We start from the raw sequence: 17926 nt of genomic DNA, 5'->3' as shown, positions 1-17926 counted from the left end.
CATCTGAAGAAACATTAGTCAGTATCTACGGCATGTACCTACTTGTCTGGGCTACCTGGTTATACTGCACAGGGAGTCTAATGGAAATTTACTGGCTTTCCAATAAGACAAGCCCACATGGATTAGTTACCCCATTTCCCCAAAATTTATTGAGCATTTTTACTATAACCTAATTCTTTATATGAATAATAGCATCAGCGTCTTTTTATTTTTCTTGTAAATTGTTAAATGTTGAGCATTATTTTTAAAAGATGCATCGATAGTGTATGTGCTAAAAGAGCCAGCACATGTTCTTGTTCTGCTTTCTCATATTTCCCAACATAATGTAATATGCAATAACTCAGAGTTTTTCTTTTTGCTGTTTTGATATTGTATGGTGGCATTTGTATCTCCTTATTCTTGTTTACGTCCTCCTTCCTTTTCATGCCATGAAGAAACAATGATCTACTTAGTCATCCCTGGACAGACATAACAATTTCAATCAGGAAAGCAACATCCAGCAAAAGCAATGCTTAAACCAGCTTGTACTTTAAGAGAAAATAAACCACTGTAATAATAAATACACAGAAAACATCTAATTAAAATAGGGGGCCCAATTCACCACATTCTATATCAATTTAAGGTTTCGGTAATTCCAACAAGCAGTCTTCTCATAGTGGATTTAAGCAAGCCATTACAACAAAATAAGGCTGGTATAATGGAAAGGATATTTATATTACTAAAAAACAACAACAACATGGGTCTGCTACAGTAAAAGCTGTGTCAGCAAATTTACTACAAACTCATGAAGAAAAGTTATTTTAAACATATAAATGTAATCTTTGAAGATCAGTCATGTTTTGTTTTTTTAGGTATCATTTGAACTTTTGAGAGTTCAATCTTTATTTTACTGGAATTTTTTTTTTTAATTCCGGGAATACTTGCTTGCTCAAGTATTTTGTGTGCCAAAACTAACAACAGTTTGTAAATAACCTATCTCCACATACAGTACAGAAACTACCTCAAAAAAAAAAAAAAAAAAAAGAATTACTTTCTAAGACATAAAAAGTTAATATACAAAAGGATTGATGACAACATGGTTACTACCAGAAGCTTACTGTTTTCTCCCCCGTCCCTTAGTTGAGTATTTAACTGTCCTGATAAAATAACCAAATATTAAGATTGAAATGATAATACACTGGTGTGACACAGATATGCAAATTTCTAACTGCTTCATGCTAAAAAGACAGCCCTTCTGTAAGGAAACTCAGATGTTTAAACAGAACAGACAGGATGATGCTGTAGCTTATACCTAGGGACAGTCCAGTTAAATATAAAGCTAGTCTTGCCCACTTCCTTTTCCTGAATGTCTGCACTGCTTGGTTTGTTCCTCTTTTACCACAGGACCTTAATGCTTCACTCTGCATATCCTAAGTTTTACCTACGCAATCCAATTTGAAATGAACTAACCTGGAATGGAAAATCTGAGCACAGAAGAGGGGACAGCTCACTCCACAGTGAGAACTCAAAGGGCATTATGACATTAGACCATACCAAGGAACTAGACAACTGTTTGGGGGGCCTGAAATTTTACTTTATTGATTCAGTTTATAAATAGTAGCATACTGCAGTAACACTGGATTACTGTCTGCTATGCCTTAACAAAATATTCTATGATTGTGAGGGAAAAAAAAAAAAAAAAGAGTTACAATTACCCAACTATTTTATATATAAAAAGAATAAAATTACAATGTTGCTCCTGCAGTGCTGTTAAGCAAGTCACCTGGACAGGTGGAAATCAGAGGAATAAGGAAAACTTGTGCTTCTTTTATTTCAAACCCAGTTCCTATTTGTATCTGAGCACCTGCTGTTAGAAATAAATACTGCAGAGTAAAATAATCCCTGAGATTAAATCAGGTTGCTAACATACTGCCACAGCATGACACAGAAATGGGCACAAGAATTTGGATAGCAATTTTGTAAGTATTGTACGTGAATTATTTTTATATATAATCATTTTAGATTGGTTTGTGTTTTCATTTGTCAGTGGTGCCAAATATATCTAGTATTTCTTTATTTCCGCTTTTACAAAAAATTATTATTTAGAGGTACCACCTCTTGAGGTCTAAAATAATGCATCAGAGGCTAAAGCCAAAAGTTAGGGATGCTTAGGTGTTTTCAGGATTAGGTGGCATTTAACAGCATTGTTTTCCTTGGACTTTGAGCTTCAACTTGACTAATTACTTCTACAGTGTTTTAAGTAGCTAGCTATAAGGAATAGCTAATGAATATGTTGAACTCGCTGGGGATAAATTGTAATGTGTTCAGTGAGATCCCGTGGTACAGGCTCAGTGCTTAGATACTGTAGAAGTTACATCTGAAATAACTCAGAAATATAGTAATTGTGCAGCCCATGTTAAATAAGTGTTCCGATTTAAATCAGTAGTTTCTCACATCCAAATGTCTTTAAAGTTTCCACATATCTGAATATGCAATGGTGACGTTACAACAAATGACAAATTAAATTACAATTACTTGATTGATCTGTGCTGCCAATTAATATTTTTATTATTTTAAAATTTTCCGATGCTACTTTCACAGACTTTTTTTTTTCTGTATGAAAAAGATTGGAATGAACCCTTTGCTGATAGACTATCAACTGTAGTAAATACCTATGGGCAAAATACAGAGCATAATAATGACGACAACAACCATGTTAACTTCCTAGGATATACATGGCGGGCCCTTGAGATATATGTTGCCGCTATAGTGGCTGTAACTATCTGCATTAGAAAGCGAAGATTTGGAAGAGTTCACCCAGGTTGTTAAAAGAAAATGCAATCAAAATCAAAATGTGGCTATTACAACAGGTCATACTTCAGTCTTTAGAAGGTGTATACTATATTTTAGTACTCTGATAAATGTACTGACGTTTTGTCTGAAATTGGCAAAAGGAGTTCACTGTGGGAAAAAAATGCTAATATTAAGTTGGCAGTAGTCTAAAATCCTTGAATCAAAAGTGATGTTAGGACTAATGCTGTATTTGAAGAATGCCCTGCTTTGAACTGAAGGAAATAACTTTTCATACTCAGTTGTCTCTGTAGGGTATGCTATGCTGTTTAGGGTACTGATGTAGAGACAGATGCAGTTTTGTCCTGTATTTTCCTATGCTTTAAAGTTAGGCATTATTGGAAAAGCAGCTCTCAGTGCTTGAATTGAATTGAATAGCTCAGAATTGCTATACACAGAATCATTAAAAGCTCAATTTATACTTCACAGAACTTTGTGTTGAATGATGATGTAACTGGAATGACATTAAAGTGACTTTTTAATTTACTATATCATAGTTATGGAAATACTGTATGTTAACTTCTGAATGACAACATATGTCCTCCAAATTTTGATTATCTCCTATGAGACACTACAGAGCTTTGCAGTCTGAACCTACGGTCAGAAAAGGTGAAGATGTTGCTAACCACTTTATGCATGATCTAATAATCTAATGCTTTTAATAGCCTCTGATTCTTTTGTAATGAAGGAGAGGCTAAGAAAAGAACAAGGAGCAATCAGAATCTATAGCAAGTAAATGAAGAGAGAGAGACAATCAGAAAATACTCTGACCAATAACAAAATCTCTACCCTCCTCAAACCTTCCAAAGCTAATGTTTTAAGTTGCTGAAGTTACTTCACTTTTTCCAAGCCCTGTGATGTTTTCTCAGGTCTTTTGTAAAATCTGTTTTGTCTGAATATTTATTTTCTGAAAATCAATTTTCCATAAACAGCATTAAAATAGAAAAACAAAATTGACTCATTTAAAGAGATTTGCAATTTCCAAAATGTTAAAATGACAGAATCTGGTACAATATATCACAGAATCACAGAATTGTAGGGATTGGAATATCCAAATATATACAGTATAATTGTAGGGGTTGGATAAATATATCACATATAATATATTAAATTTAAGAATTAGAATGAGAAGTTCCAATTTGCTTCTTTCATTCCATATAATAGGCTTTAAAGCTGTAGGAATAACTGACTTCCAAGACACAGAAATGATTAATTATATACAAGACAGTGAAAGAAATGAGGGAGAAATGCTGATTGGAAAGAAGATAAAGGTTGTTATACTGTCTTTAAACTGAGTGAGTCAAGAAATATACTTGTTATTCTTAGTTGAACCCTGAGTGCAGTAGAGCATGCTGAAATATATTCTAAGACTGACTGGACACAATATCTCAGATATTTTTGCAAGTCTAATTCCACTTCATGAGACAGATCAATGTCTTTATACTTTTCCTGAATGTTTTCTTTTCAGAGGCAAATGTTTTCATATAACACTCTTACTTTTTCGCAAAATCACTGTAGTGAAGAAAAAGACTCAGATAACTTCAACAGGCTTTGAATCAAGCTCTTGGGTTCTGTAGGACTTTGTAAATACAATCTGAGGTGTGGGTGGAGAATTGTCTGTCTTACTCTATACAGCAATCCCATGATGTCAGAAATAAATACTGAATTTCTCTTCAGCTGAAAAGGTAACCATTTTCTGTTCCAATTCTATCTCCAGCCAAAACAATCTCGCCTGATGATGTATTATTGCTTATCCATGTCTAATGTGTTTTCCTTCCCCAAGGAAGTTATATGTAGCTAATGGTACAAAAGCTGAACTTACAAAAATAAACTTCTACTAATACGCCATGTGACTTCCAGAAACTGCAGAACATCTTGTTAAGCAGAATAGGATATTATGAAATGAACAAGTGTATATAAATATTTGCTGAAGTTGAGTGAAAACCTTTCTACTCCTGCTGCTGCATTTTGTGGAGCTGCAGTGTAAGAACCCTGCTCATTGGGACTGCTCAAGTAGAGTCCCACTGTGGGCAGCATTCAGCTCAGAGTGTTTCCATAAAAAGCTTTGTGCACGCTTCAGTCTGTAAGTCCTGAGAGCTATCTGTATTTTTGTATGCTTTCAGTCTGCCCCAGAGCTTTGATGGTCAACAAAGTAAACCTTGACATTCCAACCTCAGTGTGTCAGTACTGTTACAGCTAAGAGCCTCATGGAGCCTGAGGTTTTGTACTGCTCACACAAAGAGTCAGTCACTCTTCAGGAAACAGAAACATGCAAGTCATACTTTAACCACTAGGAAATCTACAGAATTAGGTAATATTACAATACCTATCCTTTTTCAGGAAACAAAATTAGGTAATCTACAATACACAGAAACTATATATGTTATGCTGGAAAATTCAAATGCAAACTTCTAATTTAATAAGTGATCTGCACCAGATATGGTGTACTTTGGAAAATCATGCTTAATGTTTCTTCTAATACATTTGAAACACTCCCAAGAGGGTAACAGTCATTATGCAAACCATCCATATTCCCTCTTCCAACAAAATGTTTAAATTAAATTAACAATTGAAGGATTCAATAGCCAAACATTTGCTAAATGTACATAAGAAGAAACTAACCCAGCATGTAGAATCAGGATAGGAATTGGAGACAGATTTGCATATATTTCATTCCCAAATAACAGAACAGAATCCAGAGTTATCCTCTTAGCATAAATCATTGTTGAAAGTAATAAAAAAATCCTTATAAATATAAAGACAACGTAAAAAATGACAAAAAAAATGCAAACTACCTCTAAAACTGCTTGGATATCTGTCTGAATCTGACATTGCTCTGAGGTAACTCATAGAAAAATATTTTGCGTTTCCAAAGCCTGATATTTTACCCCTGTCACCATAGAAGTTGCTTGATTATGTACTTGACAGATTTGTCATTTTTAATCCTGTTAAACTTTTTAAAAATCTGATTTTAATAATCAGATGCATTAAAAAAAAAAAAAACGTATTCTTGAATCACAGAAGGTTGGCTAAGAGAAGACAATAGTAATAAAGAAATGGAAACTCAATCTTTTAAAACTCTAAATCAATACTCAGGTTATATCCACTATGGAAGCACTACTTTTTATCATTTTTATTATTTGCTTATTTTTAAAGGAACTAATCATTATTTGTTAGATTGCCACTGGAATATGGAAGATCCAGCTTCGTATTTATCCTCTATGACTGAATTCAAATTCACATCCTCCACTTCTAAGGAAATAGTAAATACGTCATGAAATAAGCTTGACTGACTCAGACTTTTCTACCAAAGCTTTTTCTCTTGGCGTGGAATCATTTAAAATGCATTAATTGAGAGCAATGGGGGGGGGGGGGGGGGGGTGTTAATAAAAGTGGGAGGAGGACTACCCAGCCTAGTGGGAGGGCTGGCACCTAGGAATATTCTATGCCCTTTTCCAATAATTGATTTTTTGTTACGCAGGTCAATCATAGTAAAACATGTTTAAACATTGCTTTCCAGATTTTGCACAACAGGTAGGATTATCTTTATGAAAAGTCTGTCTCCATTGCATAGGTAGATTAAATCCATATAGGCTCTTATTTCCCCTTTCAGGAGAAGGTAAGGTGGGCTTACACACATTGAAGTTCCAGGGACAGCTACACATTACAAAAGAAAACAAGCCTGCTCTATTTTCCAGAATCCATCAATCACTTTTCATTCCTGCTTCTGTTTTTCTAACAACTCTGTTTGCTAAGCCACATGAATCAGAGGACAAAATTATGTTCCAAACGTTGGACTTCATTACCGCTCAGAAAGTTTTTAAACATCACACGTGTTATCTTTGGCTCTATATCTTTGTCAGGTGTAGTTGTTAATCTGTGGCAACAGTGTGTCTGAGCTACTCAGGAGCCATGAAGATCAAGCAGGCCATCAAATACACTTCCCACTCTTTGGAATATACGTTCAGAATTACTTGAAATGGTATTCCCAAGTATAGAATCACAGAATCACCTAGGTTGGATAGCTTCAGAGAATCAAGGTTTTGTGGGGCGCTTATGTTTTTTCAGACATTACCAGATGGAAAAAGTGTTCTGCATCTATAATTTACATTGACAGCCTCTCCTATTATTCTAGTTTTTTATTGATTTTTGAACAATGTTAGTTAGCTCCAAGTCAAATACTGCAGGTGCAAAAATGTGGTGTATGAACTGTAGAAACTCTGCTGAAACTCTGCCTCAACTTTGGGGAGGGAGATGTTCCTACTTTGCACCAAGTACAGCTACTCACTGTGCTCAGTTTTTACTAAATTTTTACTTTCAGAAAAGAGCACAGGGATTCTTACTTACTATGTTCTGGCCTTGTAGATGTCTGCATCCCAGACAGTTCTATAGCTATGTCCATCGCACCTTTGAGAACATCTTCTTAAAAACTGTGTCAAACTGTTTTTCAGTCATATCAAGAACCAAACATTTCTTTATTGATGCCTTCTGATTAAACCAGAGTTGTAGCCAATTATCTTGCATGGTTGGCAAGCCCTAGGTTTGCTGAAGTCTCATACCGTTTTATGATCTCTCAAAACAATAAAAACCTCCTCAGACTTTTGTGCACTGCATGTTATTATCTTGCAACTAATAGTTGGAGTTATTTTACTAAAAATAGGTTTAGTCACTGACTTGAACAGCTGCAGAGTTCATTATGCTCCAAAACCTCTTCATTAAATGACAAAATTGTTTACAACCCTATCTTTTGCCAGAGTCAAAAATGAAGAAAAATCTATGAACTCGCATGGGATCCTTTAAGGATCTTCTCCTGCTTCTTTCCTCTTTATGATAGTGAAGGAGAGATCTAGTAAGAACAGGCAAAATGATTTTCAAGTTAGATGAATAGAGAAAAAGTTTCTAAAGTACTGACAGAAAAAAATGGCAATGTCCATATTAGGTTAGGCAAAGGCTCCTTTAATTCACTGCCTGTTTCTACTGAGAGCAATAGCAGATGTTCAGTGAAAGAATAATCAAAAACAGCATAGAAGGATTGTCCCAAGAGATACTCCACCTACATTAAAGAACTTGTAATAATAATTCAGTGTGCATACCTTAGTCGTGCTCCACAAGCAGACTTTCTCTTCTGGAGGGAAAATCATTTCTGTCCATCCTAGCCTAAGTATACTTCAGACTCCTTACAAACACTGATTTTTTGTAAACAAGCCTGCAGCTCCTGTCCTTGAAGTATCCTCTCTAATGTTTACATGTATAATGTACTAAACTTGCCTGTGGTAGGAGTGTTTCCAGACGTCACTGAAATGTGTAATATCTTTCAGTACCATTTATTTGGCTTCCTGGAAAATCCCAGATGCCAATATTACTTTATGGCAGCTTATTAGATTTATTCAGTTCCTTGTGTGGATCTGTGGTGGTAAAACACCTTAGCTTCAGTCTGTTCTGACAGTCTGTCCACAACATATCTAATTTACTAAATATCTGATCCCATATAAGCTAGGCCATGAAATTAAATAAATGTTTAGGAAAAGAGTTGATTAAAAAAAAAAAACAGTTTTACAGCCGCTCAAGACAGGGTCAGTCTTAGGTGTTCACCCCCTTATAACTGTTACAGCATTACAAAATGGTCCATAAGCTACTGATAAAATGGTTTTATTTATTTTCAGCCTCATTTCAGCCTCAGTTTTACCTCTGGACATGGAATAAACTGAGTTCTGCTTTCCTTATTAATATTTCACTCATAACTTTTTACTATGGTATTACAGACAATCCTCAGTGTCTGCATTAAGCTCATCTTTTTCCCAGAAACTTTCATTCATGTCTGTTTTCATCACCAATTATCTAAAAGGACTGCACAGTATGATAACAATAACAATAATAATCTTTTCACGGTGCTACACACGGAGAACTAAAACTAGGGACATGGTTTAGTGGGTAATATTGGTGACAGGGGGATGTTGGACCAGATGCTCTTGGAGGTCTTTTCTTACCCTTTGTTCTATCTCTACACTCCCTGATAAAGAGTCCCCCTCCAGCTTTCTCGTAGGCCCCCTTTTACATACATGTAAATAGATATGTATAGATATGTACATAAACGTACACACAAATGTACATACACACCCACATGTAACTCTATCCTCTTTTATTTTGAACTTCCCTGCATAAAATCCTTCTATTTAATTTGTTTTCACTGCTTATCACTAATGATAAAAAACTTGCAAAATATAGGACTGGATTTAATTGTTTGACATCAACGCACTGTAAACTGAAAAACAAATTAAGTACCAATACTCGTTCTCTGCATTTCTTTATTCCTAAGTAAGCAGCAGTTGATTATCATTTGCCATATATATTAGTTGATAATGATAGATGTCCTGATAATATGAGAGAGGTAATTCAAAAATGTATTGGAATTTCATGAAGAATTTTATTCTTGCACTGTGAAGTTAAGCAAAGTAGTAGAATACATGCAATTATAGGAGACCATAATGCATTGGATGCTTTTAAACAGCCTCACCCCTTATATGATCTCCTATTCCTTTTGTAATATATTGGTATGCATACTGTTTTGCTGTGGAATGTAATTAGGTATGGTACTCTGTGCCCAAAGGAATTGACAATTTGATTTCATGCCTGTTGTTAAGCATTCAGTCTGCAAAATCAACCCACAGTTTCTACTTCAATGTTTAGTAAATGAATACTAATTCTTTTTTGTTCCTTATTGCTGTGACTCAGGCACTTCCACTACGATGTTCAGTGTATATATAATATTTCATGTGTGTTTCAGAAATGTACAACTTCCACAAACAAAAAATATAGTTGTGTTTTTGTAAAGAATGGGAGCATAAATCCAACTTTAGGCTTAGATTCAAGTTCCTTTATAAGCATAGTGTTACATGATGGTCAGACTTGATCTAAAGGGTCTTTTCTAACCTAAATGATTCTATGATTCTATACAATTAGATGTTTTACCAAAGTTAAGAACTCCCTATAATTTACTATTTTTAAGTTTTTTTAGGAGATGGTTTTTATTGCCAAAGGAAGTACAGACTTTATTAATCTGACTGCTGCTAGCCAACAGAAGTTATATATGCTTTTTTCCTGTATCTCTTTGCCATTTATTTGAATTATGTCCTTTATTAGTAAGACTTCTACTTTGTGGGGGGTGAGGAAGAATGGAAATTAGTATCTGTTGACAATGCTAGAAATGCAAATTTACTAAAGTTGAGATACCATTTGGAGACTAATTTTAACACTTTTTGACCCACATTTACTTTTTATTGTGATGATTAGGTCAAGTGGTTGACAAATTTGTATGTTCTATTAAAAACTTCTGTTGATTTCCACAAGCAATTATCAGAGGTTACATTTAAATGTAACATTTTCATAATGAATCATAGTTTTAATTCTTTACATGCTTTATTTGAGCTCAGTAAGTGATTTTGTCATGTTGCATCTGGCATGGGGAAGGGGAACCCTATTGCTAGTGGAAAGAATATCATACACATGTGAGTTAGAGAAATCCAAGGACATCTGACTTAAGTTTATCACCCAAATGTGGTACTATGTTTGGATGACTGTTTACCCCTCTAGTCTTCACCTGTTTGAAGAACATCTGGCTAAACATCATAGTAATTTCTAATGGAATACAAGCATGCAGAAGAGCAAAATGAGAATTCTTTCTTTTAAAAATCACTGTCCTAAATGCGTGAAAATTCTTTCTTCTTATTTTTAGATCACCTTACGTTGCAGTTCTAACTATGCCAAAGTCTCTGAGACATCCGTTCAGTATTCGGTAAAGTTGTGCCTAATGTGAGTGAGTAATTCCTGGTGGCTGGTGCCAGCTTCTGTTGGTAAGTCCAAATTTGCAGCACCATCTTTTTTAATTCTTCACTTTCTGATTTGAGAAATATTAACTGCGCTAAACTCCACACTCTGAAAATACGTTTGGAATATGTAAAAGACAATAGAAGACATCAAATCACTAGACGTAATTACTGTTCATCAGAGAACTGATGGCATTTAATATAACATTTAAATGAGTTAACATAAACCAACACAAACATGAAATCTTACTAACGTAAAGTAAATAGTTTGTCAGGCTAATGAATCAGTCAATGAAATATTATACATATATATATATTAATTAATTCTGCATGCTAATGACAACTTCATTTTTGAGCCAGGAATAGTGAGCGATGACGGGTTGATGCCAGGCATTGAATTTAAATACTGAAGTAACATCCTCAACCTAATTAGTCATCTGCTGCTACACATGGCATTCTGTTTGCTAATGTCTAAAATAATAGAATGCTCTCAAAGACAGCATGGGAATATCAGATTTTTCTTTTAATTGCAAAGATAAAAAGAAGGATGTGATATGCAATGCCTTCATGCAATGAAAAAAAAAAAAAGGAAGACAAGTTTTTAACACTTGGTATATGTATTAAATAGCTTCTTTAAGAGGATCTTTATCTGCTTTTATAGAAGTCCTCCAAAATCAAAGCGAAACCTAAAATTTATTTATTTTTTTAACCAGTAAGATGATAAGTATTTCACAATCTGCAAACCATGGTTTGCATTCCAGATCTACTTTTATTCTAGCAATTTATTTTACCAAAGTTGTTCTTGACACCCCTAATCTGAAGAGAACATGCATATTTTGCATATGTAACATTTACATTTTCACAAAAGGTATCTACTTACAAGTCTGTGATTCAGCAGCAGATATGTGTGCATGTGTATTTGTAAATGAATGGAAAGCTTACTGGGGAACCCATATTCCAATAATTTTCATGGCTTTGCATGCTTCTCAATTTTACATCTGTAGTTTCCTATGTCTCAAGGCTCACTGTGGGAGCTCTTTGCCCACCTTTATCTAAATTCACTTTGGAACTACTTTTCAGCATAATGATCTGCACCAACCTGTGCTAGAAAATCAGCAAAGCTTTGATTGTAATTTGAAAAGATCACAAGTACCTAAAACCCCTACTCCTCTTCCAAGGTATAGTAAAACAACAGAAATCCTTCAAACATATTGTTTACTTCTTTAATTTAATATTTCTCTACATATGAAAAAAAATAGGAAAAAAAAAGTAGGAATTGCTTATAAATAATCTGATTTTGACGCTCCATTTTATAGAAGCTTTGTGAAGGGCAGCTTTCTAAACTGCCATTTAGCCTTTCTGATTATTTTTTATTTTCAGAAGAAGATGACTACAAATGGTATCTTTCACACTCAGAAGATAATACAGATTGAGCTATCTAATCTTTATGACTTTGCACCACAGACCACAATAAACAGGCTACTCAAATTATTTTTAATTTCACTGGTCTCTGCATCTAGTTTTAAATGTTCTATTACATCTGTTTCACAAAGAATTCCCTGCAAGCAGCATGGGAAAGACTCTGACCTAATTATTTTAGAAATAACTATGTAGAAACATCTAAAAAGATTAACAAAGGAAATATTATGTCACTACCAAATTAATAACTAAAATAGCATGAAAATCACTGTATAATTATCTAAGTTTCCATAGAAACCATGTTTGATGGGTAGCCAAGAAGACTTCTGATTGGGCTTTCGTAATTCTGCTCTGCCTACAATAAACATGATTTCTGTTCTGCCTTCCACAAACAACTCACCAGTTTTTTAGTAGCTTGTATCCTATAGTCTTTAAGCAGCACTCTTTATCAGTTTTGATCAGCCATATTGTTTTTTTAAGATCTGAACTCTTTAACTTAAAATGTAAAAATCTTTTTTAAAATGTATAATGACAAATACCACACTATCATACAAATGAAAGAAGAGTATAAATTTATACACGACAATTGTCACAGTACAATAGTTGCATTAAAATAAGCAACGGCATCATTAATCCATGAAACTTTCATTCTTTTTATTACATTTTGTCATTGTAATTTTTCATTACCTTTTCTAATCAAGCTTTCTGAAAGGCTTTGGCCTACAAGTACTAATAGTACTGACATAAGCAAATGATCCCCATTGCTAGCAAAGGTAAGAAAGATGTGGCCCATCCAAGAAGACCCTATTCCATTATAAACAATAGGAGTTTTATATAAATTTTGTTTCATTTAAATAATCTAGACTGTCAAGCACTTGCGGCAATACTGTGTTTTCACATGCTTCTTATAAAGCAGATTTTACCAAAGCTACCTTAGCAATTTCTGTACCTAACAAAACATATGTTCTGTATGCATTTCTGACAACTGTACAGTTTCAATCAGGAAAAAAAAAAAAAAAAAAAAGGCAAGCAATTTGGCTATTGATCTGAAAATTTTTACAGAAAAATTATCTTTAAATAACATGCTTTTAGCAGATCCAGCAGACTGGATCACAAATCAGCTTTTTCAGTGCAAATTCAAACCTGATTAAATAACTCTTGCCAACATATGTTTGAGAAGTGATATACAGAGTATATCATAGTAATTAGCTACTAGCAAACTTTTAAAATCTGTGAAGAAATTAAAAACGTTGGACTATTTTGTCCTTTTGTTTTCTCTTCAGGATGTAAAAATGTCAGACAGTATTCTTTGCGGTAAATTTTTGACTTGAAATACTACCTCTGGCTAAATTTATTCCCTTTTGCCTGTTCATATCTGTCATATGGAAGCTAAGTGCTGGCCTTGCTGAAAGCTCAACAGTTAACCTACAGATAAAAATGTGCTGGTTCATGTTCAGTTATCTTCAGCTATCTCTGCCACTTCATGGCCTGAACCAAATACCTGAAAACAACATATATCAATCTATTCGTTAATTGTCTTGGCTGACTCCCTTAATTACGAGATAAGGAGCACCAACTCCTGACATCTATCCAAGATGCAAAGCAGTTACTTTGTCAGTTCATGACAAACATGAACCAACAATGTAATCAGCAGTTTGCTTTACTACTTAAATGTCTGTTTAATAGTTTAAATCTCAAAATACTTATTTATTGGTTAATTTTAACAAGCGAATTTACAGTTCAGGAATATTTATTGGTTTTTTTTCCTGTTTTTCAAACGGCATATATGACCATCAAAAAATAATATTGTTACAGCTTTAACAATATCCAGATACAACCTTGGAAATACTTGGTCACTACAGACATACAGAAATGTGGCACAGCCACAGTGAAATCAATAAGACTTTGACTACTGCATTTGATGCCAGAAATCAGGGCCAACTCTGAATTCCTCCACAATCTTCTATTAAAATACAATTTACATTATACCAGTAAATACATTTTTGTCCTACTGAAGTTGATGAAAATGTTGTCTTCCTGTTCGTCTACACTTTTTTTCCCAGAAAATAATATTTTAGATAAACTTTTATTGAATTTATAGATTAGTTGTCCACAAATAACAAATGTACATTTTAAGAAATGTTTTGTTATTGACTTTCCAGAGGCTTCACAACTTTTTTATTGTTCCATCACTTAAGGTAGCATTAAGTTAGCATCTGAAGTAGAACTCAACCTTAATTGTACATACTCATAGGAAAACTATCCCTACCCCCCCACCCTGATTTCAGCAACCAAGAAACAGGACATGGGTAGGGTGGAAGTTGGTACAATGGATTTGGGAGATACTTACTGCTCTTGACCACCCGAAGTACTACCTGGCTTACTTCTAAGACCTAATTTTTCTGTTTGGAGAGCACTGCACAGGAATATTTCAAAACAGAAAATAGAGATCCTTTGTTGGAAACAGGCAAGTTCCTGACAGATCTGATTCATTTCAGAGACAGAAAAGAACAACTGCTATTATTTAATATTTTGTGGGATTCTTGTAATAGTTGAATAATTTTTTATTATTATTATTTACAGTTACTTAGGCCTTTCAATTAATGTTCTAAAATATTCTGGGACATAAATTCCACAATTCCTGTTTAGTCCTTAAGATCCTGAGACTTGATGGGCTTTACCATTTGAAAATCATTGGATTTGATCAAACTAAATGACATAATCACAGTTTAATTTTGTGCTATTTCTGAATGCAAATAATCTCTCTAAATCATAAACTGAGATTGGACCTGAGCACTGGGTATGCTGTACAACAAAACATAACAGCATAGAAAGAAGTGTAGACACACACAAAAAAAAAACACATTATTCTACATTACATAATCCACCAACTCTCTCTGAGTTCATCCTACTTAATGTTAGGCATCTTTCTTGGAGAATTGCCATTGTCAGCTCCTGCTATAACCAACACAGAAGGGCAGAGAATTAGACCTGCATGAAGCGATTTTGTTGACTTCAGATCTGCACTGCATTCTGAGGTGGCTGCCTCTCTTATTGATAATAAAAGGAACTGGAGCATTGAGGTGCCACATTTTTTTAACATTAAGTGAGATTATTCCTTTTTTTTTTTCTTCTGTAACACAGTGTTCAAAGTCTGAAGGTTTGCCTTGTTTGGACTAGGTTGTTGTCTGGATACATTTTCAGCCTTACAAGTAACTTATTCCTACTGTTTCCTCCAGATGAGAATTTTTAATTGACATTGAGGCTACAGTATTGGCATACTACAGGTATTCTGTAAGTGAGTTTGTGGAAACATCCTCATTTTCTGATGTTGAAAGCACTGAAGAATAGGTAATGTTAAGATTTTCCTCAGTGAGCTTTCAGTGAGTAAAGCTTGTGCAGGCTTCTTAAGTTCTTCAGTATGAAAAATAAAATAATCTGTTTGTAGCCACATTTTTCACAAGCTAATTATTCTACACTGGTGATATATGATTAACATTGATTTAAAAAACAAAGTAAGTCTTAACAGATGATTCACTGTGTTATAGAAAAATGCCTGAAATAGTCATTCACTGTTATTTGTAAACTGTAGAGTTTACATAAGTAATTAGTATTCCATTTGGCAAGCAAATGCAAACATCCATTAGCTAAATGACACAATATATAGTTTGACTAAAAGTCTATCAACAGTAATTGCTGAACATTTTTTCATACAAGTGGGCACTTCTTTTACTTAGATCACTGTCATATTTAAAGAAAGAGAAATTATTGATAGCCTAATGTATCCTTGGAATCAGAAGAAAAGATTTAAAAATCCTTGTATGTAATCTGTAAACTGCAGATACATGGAGTTAGGCTGATGAATTTGCTAGTCTGCAGATGAGTTCTACCCCCAGATCCATAAACAATTATCAAAAATCAAAGAATAGCATAGACCACAAATTTTGTTATGTGATTACTGTTTGTTGTGTAATAACACTGAAAATTGTCAGCTGTATGCAAAAATTTAAGAGCTTTTTCCAGCTAAATTCTAAGTGCAAAGGACAGCTTGAATAATGACTTTCTAAAAATTGTAAAATATAGATGTTTGCATATATATATGTAAAATATATGTATATTTTTTAATCTTTTAATCTGAAAGCTTATTTCTGAGTTATAAAACATAGGTTGGAATGTGTTACTACCACTTACAAGACTGCTGAGTTGTAACTGATGTTTTTGATGATGATGCATGAGGCAGAATTTAATTCGTTTTCTGTGGGTTTTCTGCTAGCTATCAGAAGTTCGATTATTTTGAAAGCACATATGAAGATAGTAGCAAAGTTGATGAGGAAGAGCTACTTTTATGCATTTTTTTTTAATGTTTTCTATAAATATTGTTGTTTCATTTCAGCTAGCATTAGTAATTTCTGTTGAGAAAGATGATCAATCAAATGGTAGCAAATGCGATGCTATTATCTATATAATAGAAGAAAAGGGGAAAATGTACTGGTCTTAGACACACTTAATCTTCTCCCTCCGTTGTAAAGCAGTGGGAGGTCAGGAGGTCCAGCCAGATTCATCTCCAGGGTCCTGGGTGTGCTGTGGCATTTCTAAATGATGGGACTGAATATTCCCTCCACATTTAAGAAAGAATCATTTCAGTTCTGCCTAGACAGAACTAGCATGGCATGTTGCTGTTCACTAGACTTGCGCTCACACAAAGATCAGACAGAAGTATCTCCTGACATAAATAACCTCTTATTCTGTAAACATGTGGGCTCTCAGAAAAAGTCTTTAGAATACACTCTGCAGCAAAATTGTACTTTCAGAATTATCTGTGGAAACATGCCAGCTCCAACAAGCTGGTACACATCCAGCGGTTTTGTACTCCTTGCAGAACTACAGAGTTCTGTAGTTACACAAGAGAGTAAGCAACTCTTTCCCATTTCAGGTACCTAGCAAAAACAATATTTTTAAAGATATTAAAAACATACACAAAACTAAAAAAAAAAAAAAAATAAGGAACATGTCTTTTAAATATGGACTAATTACTTGATAGTACTTATGTTTCAGCATTAATTTGTTTTAAATTTTCTCATAGAAAGGACCATCACAAGTCTTACAAAAGCTGTCAGTCTCACTTAAAGCAGTAAGAAAGCAGTTTGGCTACACTTTCTTAGTGCACCAGACTAACCGAGAAGGCAAAAATAAGTAGAAAGGGGAGTCCTCCTGTTCTTCATTCCATCTCAGACTTCCTATAAAATGATGTAATTCCCATAGGAAGTTTAGTGCCTCCTCTTTCCATGTGTCTGCTAGAAAAGGCAAACTTTTGAACAGAAACCTGTGTTGTAAAGTTATATAGACTTCACTAGTACTGAGAAGCCAATGTACTTATTTAAGCAGATGGTAAAAGCAAGGCTGTCAACCAGCAACTACTAAGTCCCATACCGTTACAATTTAATACATACAGTGCCTGGAAGCCATTATCTCATTAACTTTAAAGCTGGCGAGGTAGACATAGTAGGGACAGTTAGCAGTGCCACCAAAAGCACACCATGAGCATGTCTTCATAGTACCGAAAATACTATAAGGGGAAAGTGCAAAACTATGGATGAGTGCAATTGCTCTGAAACCATATACACTGTATTCAAACTACTAAGCTAGGCTTATCAATTTTGCATTACTGTGCTACTTTGTGGACCGAGGTAATATCTCTAAATGTCACCAAAATGTGTTTATGAAAACTGACTGATGCTAGCTCAAAACTCTTTTTTTTTTTTAATATGCTCTATTACATGTATAGATAAACCCATATCTAGTCCCATATGTGTCTGGGGGAAATATAGTCACTCGGTTACTGCTTGCTATTGTAG

The 17926-nt window shown here is 34.3% G+C and overlaps 1 protein-coding gene and 1 long non-coding RNA gene across 18 annotated transcripts in view; one reads left to right on the top strand and one right to left on the bottom strand.

The window, feature by feature from the left end:
* Window positions 1–17926, bottom strand: part of KCNT2 (potassium sodium-activated channel subfamily T member 2) — a 147299-nt gene that overhangs the window by 76059 nt on the left and 53314 nt on the right. The gene's annotated exons all lie outside the window — the stretch shown is intronic.
* The window catches only part of LOC106041592 (uncharacterized), a 259478-nt gene that overhangs the window by 232428 nt on the left and 9124 nt on the right, over window positions 1–17926 (top strand). For all 4 annotated transcript variants that reach the window (XR_010833072.1, XR_010833073.1, XR_010833070.1 and 1 more), the window contains one exon: window positions 10562–10679. This is a non-coding gene — a long non-coding RNA (uncharacterized lncRNA). The remainder of the gene's footprint in view (window positions 1–10561; window positions 10680–17926) is intronic.

The sequence above is a fragment of the Anser cygnoides genome, chromosome 8, assembly GCF_040182565.1.
Source record: "Anser cygnoides isolate HZ-2024a breed goose chromosome 8, Taihu_goose_T2T_genome, whole genome shotgun sequence".
Taxonomy (NCBI): domain Eukaryota; kingdom Metazoa; phylum Chordata; class Aves; order Anseriformes; family Anatidae; genus Anser; species Anser cygnoides.
Note: the sequence above shows the minus strand (reverse complement) of the source record. Positions and strands in the feature narration are given on the sequence as shown.